Source organism: Scyliorhinus canicula, chromosome 14 (genome assembly GCF_902713615.1).
Source record: "Scyliorhinus canicula chromosome 14, sScyCan1.1, whole genome shotgun sequence".
Classification (NCBI taxonomy): Eukaryota; Metazoa; Chordata; class Chondrichthyes; order Carcharhiniformes; family Scyliorhinidae; genus Scyliorhinus; species Scyliorhinus canicula.
The window spans coordinates 10,937,993-10,954,222 of NC_052159.1; the positions used below are offsets into that span (position 1 = coordinate 10,937,993).

Sequence of the window (16,230 nt, forward strand, 5' to 3'; positions counted from 1 at the left end):
CTGCTCCAGACAGCGACACTCACATCCTGTGAAAGAACGAAAAAAAGTGGTGTAATATTTGCTCCACCTTCTCCTGACAGTTAATGGCTACGCAATCACTCAATCAACAACTTGAAGATTACCACTGACCAGAAACTTTGCCCTTTTTAAAAATTGATTTGTTCATGGGATGTGGGCATCGCTGGCTGGGCGAGTATTTATTACCCATCCCTGAGGGCATTTAAGAATCAACCACATTGCTGTGGGTCTGGAGTCACATGTAACCGGTAAGGACGACAGATTTCCTTCCCAAAAGGAGATTAGTGAACCAGATGGGTTTTTACCACAATCGACAATGGTTGATCATTAGACATTTAATTCCAGATTTTTATTGAATTCAGATTTCACCATCGGCCATGATGGGATTCGAACCCGGGTCCCCAGAGCTTTGCCCTGGATTACTAGTCCAGCAGCAATACCACTAGGCCGCTGCCTCCCCATTTCCAGAAGGCTGTGAATTCAAGTCTCAGTGAGTCTTGGACACATAATTCATTTATATAGTGCCTTCCACAACCTCAAGAAGTCTCAGTGTGCTTTACAGCTAATAAATTAATGTTATAATGCTGTAGAGCAAGCTCCCACAAACTGCAATATTTTACTGGCCAAAAAATCCGTTGGTGCAACGTTAATTGAGACACAAATGTTGGCCAGCACACCAGACCCGTGTTATGCTCCTCGTGCTCAATGTGGGAGTTCAGGGACGCGGCCGATACCCCTGACTCCTTCATGTGCGGAAAGTGTGTCCAGCTGCAGCTCCTGTTAGACCGCATGACGGTTCTGGAGCTGCGGATGGACTCACTTTGGAGCATCCGCGATGCTGAGGAGGTCGTGGGTAGCACGTTCAGTGAGTTGGTCACACCGCAGGTTAGGATTGGTGAGGGAGACAGGGAATAGGTAACCAAAAGGCAGAGAAAGAGCAGGAAGGCAGTGCAAGTGTCCCCTGCGGTCATCTCCCTCCAAAACAGGTATACCGTTTTGGATACTGTTGGGGGAGGTGACTCACCAGGGGAAGGCAGTAGTAGCCAGGCTCATGGCACCGTGGCTGGCTCTGCTGCACAGAAGGGCGGGAAAAAGACTGGTACGGCTAAAGTCATAGTGGATTCAATCGTAAGGGGACTAAACAGCCGTTTCTGTGGTCGAAAACGAGACTCCCGAATGGTATGTTGCCTCCCGGGTGCATGGATCAGGGATGTCTCCGATCGGCTGCAGAACATACTGAAGGGGGAGGGTGAACAGCCAGTTGTCGTGGTGCATATAGGCACCAACGATATAGGTAAAAAATGGGATGAGGTCCTACAATCAGAATTTAGGGAGTTAGGAGATAAGTTAAAAAGTAGGACCTAAAAGGTAGTAATCTCAGGATTGCTACCAGTGCCATGGGACAGTCAGAGTAGAAATTCAAGAATAGTCAGAATGAATACGTGGCTTGAGAGATGGTGCAGGAGGGAGGGGTTCAGATTTTTGGGACATTGGAACCGGTTCGGGGGGCAGTGGGAATATTACAAACCGGATGGTCTACACCTGGCAGGACTGGAACCAATGTCCTAGGGGGTGCTTTTGCTAACACTGTTGGGGAGGTTTTAAACTAATATGGCAGGGGGATGGGAGCCAGATTAGGAAGTTAGAGGTCAGTAAAGAAGCAGCTACTAAAGCCAGTAAGGTACGAGACAATAAACTCAATGTGACTAAGGGGAAGAGTAGACAGGGATGAGATGATGAACGCAAAGGGACAGGTGGTCTGAGGTGCATTTGTTTTAATGCGAGATGTGTAATATGATATTATTGGTATTACTGAGACTTGGTTGAGGGAAGGGCAGGACTGGCAACTGAATATCCCAGGGTATAGATGCTTCAGGAGGGATAGAGAGGGAGGTAGAAGGGGTGGAGGAGTTGCATTACTAGTCAGAGATGATATCACAGCTGTGATTAAGGAGGGCACTATGGAGGATTCGAGCACTGAGGCAATATGGGTGGAGCTGAGAAATAGGAAGGGTGCAGTAACATTGTTGGGACTTTACTACAGGCCTCCCAAAAATGAGCATGAAGTAGAGGTACAAATATGCAGACAGATTATAGAAAAATGTAGGAGCAATAGGGTGGTTGTGATGGGAGATTTTAACTTCCCCAACATTGAATGGGATTCGTGTAGTGTTGGAGGCGTAGATGGAGCAAAGTTTGTAAGGAGCATCCAGGAGAGTTTTTTAGAGCAGTATGTAAATGGTGCAACTCGGGAAGGGGCCATACTGGACCTGGTATTGGGGAATGATCCCGGCCAGGTGGTTGAAGTTTCAGTTGGTGATTACTTTGGGATTAGCGATCACAATCCCGTAAGTTTTAGAATACTCATGGACAAAGACGAGAGTGGTCCTAAAGGAAGAGGGCTAAATTGGGGAAAGGCCGAGTTTAACAAAATTCAGCAGGAGCTAGGGAATGTGGAATGGGAGCAGCTGTTTAAGGGTAAATCCACATTTAAAATGTGGGAAAGGTTGATTAGAGTGCAGGACAGACATGTCCCTATGAAAATGAGGGATAGAAATGGCAAGATTAGGGAACCATGGATGACGGGTGGAATTATGAGACTAGCTAAGGTGAAAAAGGAAGCATACATAAGATCGAAGCAACTCAAAACTGATGAGCTTTGGAGGAATATCGGGAAAGTAGGACGAATCTCAAACGCACAATAAAGAGGGCTAAAAGGGGTCATTAAATATCTTTGGCTAACAGGGTTAAGGAAAATCCCAAACACTTTTATTCGTATATAAGGAGCAAGAGGGTAACTAGAGAAAGGATTGGCCCACTCAAAAGACAAAAGAGGGGATTTATGCGTGGAGTCAGAGGAAATGGGTGAGATTCTTAATGAGTACTTTGCATCGGTATTCACCAAGGAGAGGGACATGATGGATGTTGAGGCTAGGGATGGATGTTTAAATACTCTAGGTCATGTCGACATACGGAAGGGGGAAGATTTGGGTATTCGAAAAGACATTAAAGGTGGACAAGTCCCCAGGACCGGATGGGATCTATCCCAGGTTACTGAGGGAAGCAAGGGTTGAAATAGCTGGGGCCTTAACAGATATCTTTGCAGCATCCTTGAGCACGGGTGAGGTCCCAGAGGACTGGAGAATTGCTAATGTTGTCCCTTTGTTTAAGAAGGGTAGCAGGGATAATCCAGGGAATTATAGACCTGTGAACTTGACAACAATGGTAGGCAAACTGTTGGAGAAGATACTGAGGGATAGGATCTATTCACATTTGGAAGAAAATAGACTTATCAGTGATAGGCAGCATGGTTTTGTGCAGGGAAGGTCATGTCTTACAAACCTAATAGAATTCTTTGAGGAAGTGACAAAGTTAATTGATGAAGGAAGGGCTGTAGATGTCATATACATGGACTTCAGTAAGCCGTTTGATAAAGTTTCCCATGGCAGGTTGATGGAAAAAGTGAAGTTGTATGGGGTTCAGGGTGTACTAGCTAGATGGATAAAGAACTGGCTGGGCAACAGGAGACAGAGAGTAGTGGTGGAAGGGAGTGTCTCAAAATGGAGAAGGGTGACTAGTGGTGTTCCACAGGGATCTGTGCTCGGACCACTGTTGTTTGTGATATACATAAATGATCTGGAGGACGGTATAGGTGGTCTGATTAGCAAGTTTGCAGATGATACTAAGATTGGTGGAGTTGCAGATAGCGAGGAGGACTGTCAGAGAATACAGCAAAATATAGATTGATTGGAGAGTTGGGCAGAGAAATGGCAGATGGAGTTCAATCCAGGCAAATGCGAGGTGATGCATTTTAGAAGATCTAATTCAAGAGCGGACTATATGGTCAATGGAAGAGTACTGGGGAAAATTGATGTACAGAGAGATCTGGGAGTTCAGGTCCATTGTACCCTGAAGGTGGCAACGCAGGTTGATAGAGTGGTCAGGAAGGCACATAGCATGCTTGCCTTCATCGGACGGGGTATTGAGTACAAGAGTCGGCAGCTCATGTTACATTGTATAGGACTCTGGTTAGGCCACATTTGGAATACTGCGTGCAGTTCTGGTCGCCACATTACCAGAAGGATGTGGATGCTTTAGAGAGGGTGCAGAGGAGGTTCACCAGGATGTTGCCTGGTATGGAGGGTGCTAGCTATGAAGAAAGGTTGAGTAGATTCGGATTGTTTTTGTTGGAAAGACGAAGGTTGAGGGGGGGACCTGATTGAGGTCTACAAAATTATGAGAGGTATGGACAGGGTGGATAGGAACAAGCTTTTTCCAAGATTGGGGGTGTCAATTACAAGGGGTCACGATTTCAAAGTGAGAGGGGGAAAGTTTAAGGGAGATGTGCGTGGAAAGTTTTTTACGCAGAGGGTGGTGGGTGCCTGGAACGCTTTGCCAACGGAGGTGGTAGAGGCGGGCACGATAGCATCATTTAAGATGCATCTAGACAGATATATGAACAGGCAGGGAACAGAGGGAGGGAAGTAGACCTTGGAAAATAGGGGACAGGTTTAGATAAAGGATCTGGATCGGCGCAGGCTGGGAGGGCCGAAGGGCCCGTTCCTGTGCTGTAATTTTCTTTGTTCTTTGTTCTTTAACAACAATTATATTTGTATAGCGCCTGTAACGGTATGAAAGGCCGCAAGGCGCTTCACAGGGGAACTACTGAGCCACATGGGAGTGCCATTCAGTCCGATGAGCAAGAACTCCCATGCTCTTTACTGAAATAACACCACACAATTTTCTATCCCCGCACATAACAAGAAATTCAGGCAGGCCTCCAGTTTAACACTTCCCCTGAGAGATGGCAGCCCTGATCATGGGGTACCCCCTCAGCACCGCACTTGAGCGTTAATTAAGATTTCTGAGCTCGAGTCTGTGGAGTGGGATTTTCAGCCTCGAGAGCCGAGATAACCCACCCAGCCAGGGGTGACTATAGTGTGAGAGACAGGACCGAAATAATCCCTCGGCTGTGAAACTACGAACAAAAGTACCAGCTGCAATTTGCCAGCCCTTACAGTCAAACGGAAGGCAGGAAAATAAAATAATCTTGAAAGCACAAGATCATTCACGCACCTCAACAATGTCAACAACCTGCTCCGGATTCTGGAATGTTCCTTGCAGCCCCCAATCAGATACAGAAACGAACAATGCTGTGTCGCTGAAATGTTAATAAAACTTCATTGACTTCCTGAGGTTGTGAAGGGTGCTATAGAAATGCATCATCGGCATCTCACACCATCTGTGAGCTCTCCCAACTTCCCTTTGCACAGGGTCATGTAGAACGGTCAAGGACAAAAGAAAGGTTCATTCAGCACAACAGTAACTTTGTCCCCGGATGGCACCTGAATTGGGGGGGGGCAGAGTCAACATGGAGGTAAAGTAGGTGAGGTAGAGGGCAGCACGGTGGCCTAGTGGTTAGCACAGCTGCCTCACGGCGCTGAGGTCCCAGGTTCGATCCCGGCTCTGGGTCACTGTCCGTGTGGAGTTTGCATATTCTCCCCGTGTCTGCGTGGGTTTCGCTCCCACAACCGAAAAATGTGCAGGGTAGGTGGATTGGCCACACTAAATTGCCCCTTAATTGGAAAAGATAATTGGGTAACCTAAATTTTTTTTTTAAAGTAGGCGAGGTAAAGCCACCATAGTCCCAGACGACCATAGGCTGCTTTGCCCTTTGAGGGGGAGAGCTGACTGGTGGTGGTTTAACCTGAGGGTCACCACACCTCAGGCGAGGGGGCAAGGTTTAAGCGACGGGGCCTTCATTAATAAGTCAGCCGGTACGAGTTGAACGCGCGCAGTTGGCCTCGCTCAGCGTCACGAACCAGCTGGAGGGCCGCAATAAATGACATGAAGACACGGGCCAAAGATTCTCCAGCCGTTGGGATTCCCTGTTCCCGTCGGCAGAGCACCCCCGCCCGTGGGTGTCCGGCGGCGCGAGGTTGCTTCAATGGGAAATCCCATTGACAAGCAGGGGGTAGGGAATCCCGCCGCCAGAGAATGCCGCTCCCCCGAGAAACAAGCGGCTGGTGTACCGGAGAATCCAGCCCATGATAGACTGGCAGCATGGATGTATAATTGGCAAAAAGAGTTTCGACACAGATAAGCCTGAGCCGTTACATTCTTGGAAGGAAGGCATGGTAACATATTACTTGGAAAGTAAGAATCTAAAAGATAAAGCTGAGGGAGTGCAAATACACAACTCGTTCAAAGTAGCAATGCAGAGCTATAAGGCCACGGCCAAAACAAATCAAAGGCTCCGGTTTATTTCGAGAGGGATGGAATTGAAAAATAGGGACATTTTGCTAAACTTGTATCAAGCCCTGGCAGGGCCGCAGTCGGAGCACTGTGTACAGATCCGGTTACCATAGAGTAACAAAGATACAGGACAGAATTTTAATGTTCCCCGGCAGGCAGGTTTGTAGGTGGAAGGTGAGCGTTAAAGTTTTCAGACGGCCTTCCCACATGGTTGCCACCTGCCCCGGCCTCTCCTCAATTTTACACTTGGACGGGCAAAGCTTAATATACAAGCATTTGAATTAGGAGCAAGGAGTAGGCCACTCGGCCCCTCAAGCATGCTCTGCCCTATGATGGCTAATCGGATTTTACCCTCAACTCCACATTCTTGCCCAGACCGGCCCACCCATTCGTGCCTCAGTTGAGGCCCTTAAGCTGCCAATTATTGACCACTCAAGGGGCGTTTCCTGCCCACCCTCACTTTTCAGACAGGCGGGGGGAGCCCCAGGGTGGGGTGAGCCTGAAAATAAACATGGTTTAGGGTTTGGGAGGGGAATTGAGTAGGCGCCTTTGTTAGCAGCCTGTTTTTAAGATTGGGTGCCCTGGACCCACCCGGGCTTCTCCACCAACACCCGCATACCCCTCCGTCCAGCCCTCCAGGACCCACCTCTGCTCCCCACCCTTAAACCGCCAAAATTTACCTAATCCCAGAATCCCAAGACTCAGATTCTGGAGACTATTTGTAATCCCAGAGCCGTCCACTGCATCTTCTGGTTCTGCAGGAACTAAAGGGCAATCAGCAAATAACACTTTTCGAATAAGCACATGGACACGGCATTCCTATGGATTTGGAAGTCCGGTATGGTTTTTGCAAAGGTGAAAGAATGTGTGCATGAGAAACCTGCTCAGAACTGTTTACAGCAACTCGTCTAACCATTTGGCCAATTCATACTGTGTAGAACTGGTCATCGACAAGATAAGGGTGTAGAGGGACATCACTTCTATGGGTCTTGGGCAGCCCATACGTAAGCGGACGCAGTGAACCATGAGGACGAAACCTATTACATATACCATCTGGCAGCTTGTCACTCTTACATTCAGGCAAGGTCCGGTCATACATGGCGGTAAGTCCAATGAATATGGAATTTGGAACTGACATTAAGCATTGGCGTGCATTTTGTGGATATGGTCACACTTGTTGAGGATGGTTATTCCAGTACCTTTGTCGGGTTTACAGATATGCGTCTAGGTTGACCTTGACACCTCGCAACCCTATCAAATATCAAATATTCGCGCTTCACGTGCACATCCGCCAAGTTGCTCGGAATCCCACAATGTGCGTCCGCTAGATCGGTCAGGTGCCCTTTTAAGGATTGAGCATCTTTTTTTTTATAAATTTAGAGTACCCAATAATTTTTTCCAATTAAGGGGCAATTTAGCGTGGCCAATCCACCTATCCTGCACATCTTTTGGGTTGTGGGGGCGAAACCCACGCAGACACGGGGAGAATGTGCAAACTCCACACGGACAGTGACCCAGGGCCGGGATTCGAACCCGGGTCCTCAGCGCCATAGGCAACAATGCTAACCACTGTGCCACCGTGCTGCCCAGGATTGAGCATCTTCAGTGGACGTGGTTTGTAGCTGGGAGCAAATAGAGTTCAAACTCAGCAGATGGGTCCTTATTCTCCTCTACCTGTGAGCTAAGTCTGTCAGTGAGGTCTACATCAAGCCAACCTTCACTGGGCAATACAAACGTTGGGATTCATGCACTTCCATGCACTATAAGATTGCTCTTTTCAGGTCTTAAATAGGACCTGAGCTATTTGCTCACCATTAAGCTTGAAGCTGAAACACGGCACATCAAAGATGGGAGCGACCTAACGGTGCCACTTGTGGTGGTTTTGCTGGGAGTTTCCTGCCCGCTGTGTCGGTGAGTTCTCCGACTGTCCGTGTGGAGTTTGCACATTCTCCCCGTGTCTGCGTGGGTTTCAGCCCCACAACCCAAAACGATGTGCAGGAATTGGCTCTGTTAAATTGCCCCTTAATTATTAGAGGGTCAGTGCAGACTCGATGGGCCGAATGGGCTCCTTCTGCACTGTAGGAATTCTATGATTCTATAATTCAATTGGGTCCTGTAAATTTGTTCAAAAAAAACATTTTTTAAAGAATTATTTTTATCACTGGGTAGCTAGATTGGCCAGACCAGTTCCTCAGAGATCGAGCCGGCATTTTGAAAGGGTGCCCTGAGCTCTCAGTGAGCTGTACGGCAGTGCAGAACACGCAGAGCACTCAGTACACTTGATTGAAACATCATGGCCGGGATTCTCTGGTCGGCCACTCGGTTTTCCTGGGCGGCGCACGTTCGCCGACAACGGGATTCTCCGTTCCCAACACCTTCCAATGGGATTTCCCATTGTGGCAACATCCCGTCTCTGGGAAACCCGCTGGCATTGGTGCGCTGCCGGCCTAATGGAGAATCCCGCTGGCGGGGAATCCACTGCACTGGAAAAGCAGCTTGCCGTGATGCAGCATAGCCGATGGGGGGATCTTCCGGGATCTACCCAGCTCCCAACGCCTCGCGAAATCCAAGGCAATTGCGCAAGGCATTGGGATGTAAGTCCCGCCCATTGTGGGTGGGATCTCTTTTTTTGGCAAACCTGCATATTCGAGCCAGTTAGTCTGACTCTAATGTGCAGATTCACAAGGTATCTGTGGCTTTGGGATTCATCCCCTTTACCCCAGAGACCTTGGGTGAGCTCTGCTCAGCACTGGTCCCCGCAGACAAGGAGCAGACTGAATGGCACTCGTGGGGGTCTTCCAGGGGATCGGAGGCCCCCCAACTGCATCTCCTTTGGGAAGGGTAGTGACCTGGCATTGCTGGTGCCACTTGGGCACCCTGACAGTGCCAGGCTGGCATCTAGGCAGTGCCTCCTGGGTGCCAGCCTGGCACAGCCAAGGTGCCTGGTGGCATTGTCAGCTGGCATGGGCACTGCCAGGTTGGCACTGTCAAAATGGCATGTGTGTGATTGGGCTGGGGTGCCCTGTGTGGGTATTGGGGGGGGGGGGGTGCAGTGGAGGGGGCTGGAGATCCTCCCATAGTGTGTTCAGACTGAAGTGGGGAGGTCAGGGATCACTTCAGGAGCCTCAGAGGTCGGGATGCCATTTCTAAACTCACTCAGTACGAGACTTTGTTCTCTTCTGGGAGAATCGTGCCTGAATCCTGAGGCATCCAGAGGGTAAAAAGAATGTTCCTCTTGTGGGAGAATCTAGAACGAGGGGTGAGTTTCTAAATAAGGGGTCAGTCATTTAAGATGGAGACGAGGAGAATGTTTTCTCTCAGAGAGCCCTGAGTCTCGGGAACTCTCTTCCTCACAAAGCGGTGGAAGCAGAGTCTTTGAATAATTTTAAGGCAGATCTAGAGAGAATCTTGTTAAGCAAGGGGGGTGAAAGTTTATCGGGGTTAGGCAAGAATGTGGGGTTGAGGTTACAATCAAATCAACCGTGATCTTAATGAATGGCGGAGCAGGCTCGAGGGACCAAGAGTGTACCCTGCCAGCCTATACTCACTGAAATGGGTCTGAACCAGAATCCAAATTTTGGATAAGATCCCGCACTAGAAGACATTTATTTGCATTTTGTAAAACTGTGAGGCTATGTTACTGCATCACAGGCGTGGTAACACTGACCAGTAGATGACTTTTATGTTAAAATAAACTTTAATTTGAACACAGAATTAAGGACATTAGCAACAAAGAAATAGCTTTACAATTAACAGTTACGACATCTTACCTTGCTTCCTAAAACCTGCCTCTACATTCCAATTAAGCAAACTCAAATATTTAAAATACCACTTATGTATAACGCTAACTTGGTGCAGAGTCCTTGGAGAGAGAAACCTTATGGAACAAACTGAAAATACTTCTGCCCAGTTTCGAGTCCTGAGACTGACTTTTCAGACAGACCTGGCCTCTCCCATTAGTTATTGTGTTGTACTCAAAGCACATGGCATTCATTTGTCTCCTATCACTGGATGTGCTTTGACTTGCTCAGCAATAACCAAAACACAATGGGCGCAATTCTCCCAAAGGGAGACAAACCTCTGTGTTTCACTCCGGCGTAGGAGGCCATTCCTCGTCCCCTATTCTCCCCCCCCCCGGGGGCTAGGAGTGACTGCACGTGAATTTCGCGCACCGGGCCTTGATGCTTGCGTCAAAGCGGCGCGCTGGGAATGACGCGGCCGGCATGCCTCAGTGACGTCAGCCACACATGCGCAGGTTGGCCGGCACCAATCCGCGCATGCGTGGTTGCCGTCTTCCCCTCCGTTGCCCCGCAAGACATGGCGGCTTGATCTTGCGGGGCGGTGGAGGGAAAAGAGTGCGTCTTTTAGAGACACCGGCCCGACGATCGGTGGGCACCAATCGCGGGCCAGACACCTCCTGAGCACGCCCGTGATTCTTGATCCTCCCTCCGCCCCCCACAGGCCCCACACACAGCGGTCACGCGCTGTTCACGCCGGCAGCGACCAGGTGTGGTTGGCGCTGGCGTGAACCGATCGGGTTTGGCAGGCCGCTCGGCCCATGGGCCGGAGAATCGCCGGTCACCATTAGAAACGGCGAGCGGCGATTCTCCGAGCGGCCTGTCGCAAAACGCGACACGTCATTTTGGTGGGTGGGAGAATCGCGGAGGGAGCCAGGGCGGCGTGTCGTGATTCACCCGGCCCTCCCGCGATTCTCCCACCCGGCTTGGGGGGGGGGGGGGAGAATCGCGCCCAATACCTCACTTTTAATCACAGTTCTAGCCACCACACAGTCTGCATCCATTTTTTATAATCTTTATTAGTGTCACAAGTGGGCTTACATTAACACTGCAATGAAGTTACCGTGAAAATCCCCCAGTTGCCACATTGCGGCACCTGTTCGGGGACACTGAGGAAGAATTCAGAATGTTTAATTCACCTAACAAGCACCTCTTTCGGGAATTGTGTGAGGAAACCAGAGCACCTGGAGTAAACCCATGCAGACACAGGGAGAACGTGCAGACTCCACACAGACAGTGACCCAAGAGCGGATCGAACGCGGGACTCTGGCACTGTGAATCAAAGTGCCAACCACTGTGCTACCGTGCCAAACCCAGATTTTAATAATATTACTGCATATTTATCACACTCAGAGCTCAAAACATAGTGTACAACATTACATGTGATTCCACGATTGGACAACACTTACTGAACAATCATGATTGTGCCAAGAATTTAAGATCATTAGTCAGGCTTACAATGTGGCTCACTTACACATGCTGGAAGCCACATGTATTCCCAGACAGGGCCCTGTCCTTTGCAAACAGAAGCATGTCCACAATTGTGGACATTCTCCATGACAATTCCTTGACCAATCAGAGTCAGCCTGCCTGGTTTTTGAATTTAAACAAAAACTTGGCGGTTAACTGTGTCCTGGTGCAAACTTCATGACATTGGCCTCCACCAATGACAGTCCACTTGACAACTAATCGGCATTCTCCTCTCACACAGTACAAGCTGTTGTTTCCTTTTGTTATTCTTGCAGACCAGATGAGTGTAAGATGAAAAACTTCGACAGCATGTGTCTTTTACGCAATATTCGATTTACAGCCTCTTTGGTATCTGCTACCTGATCTAGGTGAAGAACCTCAACAACAAAAAAAATGAACAAGAATACTGAAGGTGATGTTATGAAGTGACTGGATCACCGAATGGAGGAATCAGCGAGAACGGAATAATGAGTCAGTGCATCAAACAGTAGCTCCCTAAACTCAAAAAGTCACCCACGAGAAAATCTCAACAACAAATCTCAACAAGAGCACTCGAGAAAGAAATTGTTTTGGCCCCTGCAGGATCGAGCGACCAAACACTCATTCAAAGGAGTGGGTTTTAAGGAGCTTAACCCTCACCCTGGTTCAAAGCAGAAGGTTTTAGAGCATTTCAAAGGAGGTAGAGAAGCTCCCAGAGCGACTGAAGTCTTTCCAGTATTCTTTTTTTTCTAAATTTAGAGTACCCAATTTTTTTTTCAATTAAGAGGCAATTTTGGCGTGGCCAATCACCCTAGCCGGCACATGGGGGGTTCTCCAAAATGGAGACCAAGCGTTCGCGCTGTCGTGAATGCCGTCGCATTTCACGATGGTGCGAACCGGGCATGGGGATGACCGATTTGGGGGCCAGCACGACGCTGGAGTGGTTCACACCGCTGCAGTCTCCCTTCCCGGCACCAAATGGGCACCGCGCCAACCCGCGCATGCGCGGGGGACTTCTTCAGCGGGAGACTTCTGAACCCCAACGCCATGTTCAGTCAGGGCCAGCTGCGCAACACGGTAGGTCCGGGGGGGGGGGGGGGGGGGGAAGAGAGACCGGCCTGCCAATCGTAGGCCAGACCCCATCCGCACCTCGGAGAATCGGGTGCCGGCGTTGGGGCATCATGGCGCAGTTACGGCGATTCTCCAGCCCGGTGCTGGGCTCGGAGAATCTCGCCCATGTTTTGGGTTGTGGGGGCGAAACCCACACAGACGTGAGGCAGCAATGCTAACCACTGTGCCACCGTGCTGCCCCGAGTCTTTCCAGTATCCTAATAATAATCGCTTATTGTCGGCTTCAATGAAGTTACTGTGAAAAGCCCCTAGTCGCCAAATTCCGGCGCCTGTTCGGGGAGGCCGGTACGGGAATAGAACCCGCGCTGCTGGCCTTGTTCTGCATTACAAGCCAGCTGTTTAGCCCACAGTGCCAATCCTAGGGCCAATCCAGATCAATAATTTATCACACATCAAGCAACACCAATACCTGCCCACTGTCACACTGCTGCTGTGGAATCTTGCTGTGAGCTTTCCCGATGCTGTACAGTCTGTGAAAGGCGATGGGGCGCAGTGGGGGGTGGGAGGGGAGGGGCTGTGTGAGGCGCTACAGAAATGCAACATCCCAAATCGCACCAGTCCGTTCCAGCCAGCCTGCAGTCAAACCCCTTCGTTTTAACATGTTGATATCGTTAATCCCTCTCTCCGTGTCTGCTGCACTGTTACTATAGGCGATGTTTGCGGCGTCTCTCTGCTGTCCTGTGTTGCCGGGGTGGGTATGAACTGGGGGGTTTCGACAGGACCGACGCAGCCAAAGCTTTGCAAAAACACTGGAGAGAAATCTAGAGCTATTAAACAGGGGGGGGGGGGGGGGGGGGTAGAGGCAGAGAGGGGGAATCTGCCTTCACTCTGTAGTAAAGTGGACCCATCATGTAGCTAATTGTATTTTATTCCAACGTGGCAAATGTTGCTAGTTAAACATTTCAGAGTTCCTATAAACTGTGGGGTGGAGAGACACATATCTGTAACAAACATTAATATCCAGGTAGAGAGGGACAATGCAAATAATGTTATGAAAACAACTTGGATATATGGACATGTATCAAAACACACACCATGTCTCTGTCACTTCACCATATGTTAGACACCCCCCTCCTCTCTCGATACAGACGGTGCATCATTACTGTTCCAATATAAATACTCTTCGAGACAATGTTCTGACAATTCAGAATTTAAAATCTCACTTACTGTCTCCCCCCGTTTGTCCTTTCAGAGAGTGTCAAATTGTTGCATCCAAATTAATCCACCAGCTCCAGTCACACAGAAAGCCTTGTGGTCACAATAAATAAACCTTTACAAGATCCAGTCGGCAGCGGCCAGTAGGATTTCGAGCTGCTCAAAGGGGGAGGGCAAATGAGAGAGAGAGAATGAGGGGGAGATTGAGAGAGAGAGTTACACTCACCTCGTCTGAAAGTGACCCAACTCCGGGGAGGGGACCTGCTGCTCACTCTCAGCACACACACCCCGCACTTTCACTTCTACTTCAGGGAGGCATGGGGGAGGGTGAGGAGGAGCAGGGCTGAGAGGAGATATATGAAGGAGGGAGGGAGGAAGGGAGCAGAGGAGGGTGGCAGAGGAAGGAGGAGAGGGGAGGAGAGAGGGTGGAGGAGAAGCAGAATGGAAGGGGAGAGGTAGAGGGCGGAGTGGGGAGAGGTTGGAGGGAGGGGGCAGGAGGGGGAGAGGTGGGATGGAGGGAGGGGGAGAGGTGGGAGGGAGGGGGAGAGGTGGGAGGGGGAGGGAGAGCGGGGGAGGAGGGAGGGAGGGAGGGGGAGATAGGGGAGAGGGATAGGGGAGGGAGAGCTGGATGGAGGGGGAGGAGGGAGAGGGAAGGTGGAGAGGTGGGAGAAGGAGGGGGAGAGAAGGGTGGGGGAGAGGAAGAAAGGGGAGGGAGGGGGAGACGGGAGGGAGGAGGAGGAAATTGGGAGGGGGAGGAATGGGGCGAGGATTGAGGAAGGGGTAGGGGAGGTACAAAAATCACAGAATCATCTAATTTACAGTGCAGAAGAAGGTCATTCGGCCCTTCGAGTCTGCACCGGCTCTTAGAAAGAGCACCCAACTGAATCCCACGCCTCCACCCTATCCCCGGAACCCAGTAACCCCACCTAAACCTTTTTGGACACTAAGGGGCAATTTAGCACGGCCAATCCACATAACCTGCACGCCTTTGGACTGTGGGAGGAAACCGGAGCACCCGGAGGAAACCCACGCAGACACAGGGAGAACGTGCAACCTCCACACAAGGTGGGAGAGAGGCGTGAGGGAAGGTGGGGAGTGAGGGAGAGATGGGGAAGGAAGGGGCTAGGTGGGAGAGGAGGGGGAGGTGGGCGGGAGAGGGGGAGGGAATAGCAGGAGGAGAACAGAATGAGGGGGTGAAGGAGGAGGGTGGGGGAGAGAGGGAGGTGGGAGGGGGAGGGTGGGTGAAAGTGGAGGGGTGAGGATGAGGAGAGTTGAGGGAAGGGAGATAGGTGAGGGTGGAGGAGAGTGGAGGGTGAGGGAGAGGGGAGGGAGATAGGGGAGGGGGAGGGAGACAGAGGAGGGTGGGCACGAAGAGGCGGAGAGGAGAGGGACTAGAGAGGCAAGAGTGGAAGAGAGGAGGGCGGGAGGAGGGAAGAGGGCGGTGGGGAGAGGAGCAAGTTGGAGAGGAGGGGGTAGAGAGATGGGAGTGAGGAGGTAGAGGGGGAGAGGGAAGTACAGGAGAAAGAGGAACCGGAGAGGCAGAGGGGGAGGAGGGGAACGAGAAGGGAGCTGGGAGATCGAGAGAGATGGAGGAGGGGAGGGGGAAAGGAGAGGGTGGGGCAAAAAGAGGGGAGTTGTAGAGGGAGGGGAAGGGGAGAGAGATGGAGGAGGAGGTGAGTGGGAGCAGGAGCTGGGAGAGTGAGGGAGGAGGCAGCGAGAATGAAGGAGGGAGGGAGACCGAGGCAGGAGGAGATAGAAGGGGAGAGAGAAGATAGGAGGGAGAGGGAGGGACGAGAAAGATAGAGGGAGGGAGGGGAAGATAGAGGGAGAGAGGAGAAAGATAGAGGGAGGCGGGGAAAGAGGAGTGGGAATGTGGGGAGAAGGAGGGAATGGGAGAGGGAGATGACGGTGGGATTGGGGAGATGGAGGAAGGGAAGAGAAAAGGAAGGTAAAGGGGATCAACAGAAAGAAGAGAGGAGGTTACAGGGTGAGGAAGGAAAGTGGGGAAGAGAGAATAAAATTATGTTTTGAGAGAGGAAGAAGCAAAAGAGAGGCTGGAGGTAAAAGTGGAGTACTCACTCAGTGGGTCGTGCTTGTCTGCCCCAGTGCAGAAATCAAATTGCTGTTGTAACAGAATGCTGTTGCTGGCAGCTTTCACCAACACATTGCTATTGTTATAGGAACAGTCAGCGTACTCAGTCTGCCTCTAATCCCACACCAGTATCAACTGAGTTCTGATGAAAGATCATTGACCTGGAACATTAACACTTTCTCTCTTTCTTTCTCTCTCTCTCTCCACAGTGGCTGTGTGCTGAATGCTTGTTCAGTGTGAACCGTGCTCTCTGTACCCAATATAAAAAAGACATTCAGTAACAACATGGGCAGCACAGTAGCACAGTGATTAGCACTATGGCTTCACAGCGCC

General features: G+C 50.3%; 1 protein-coding gene across 3 annotated transcripts in view; it reads right to left on the reverse strand.

Moving 5' to 3' along the window:
* gdpd4a (glycerophosphodiester phosphodiesterase domain containing 4a) overlaps positions 1-15,997 on the reverse strand; it is a 105,501-nt gene extending 89,504 nt beyond the window's left edge. Inside the window, exons 1-2 of one of the 3 annotated variants that reach the window (XM_038818545.1) lie at positions 15,885-15,997; positions 13,818-13,961 (exon numbers count right to left, since the gene is read on the reverse strand). The gene's annotated coding sequence lies outside the window, so the exon portion shown is untranslated. Of the gene's footprint in view, positions 1-13,817; positions 13,962-14,031; positions 14,125-15,884 lie in introns of those variants that run through there. The other 2 variants (XM_038818548.1, XM_038818547.1) reach the window with 2 other exon arrangements.
* Positions 15,998-16,230: the final 233 nt, after the last annotated feature.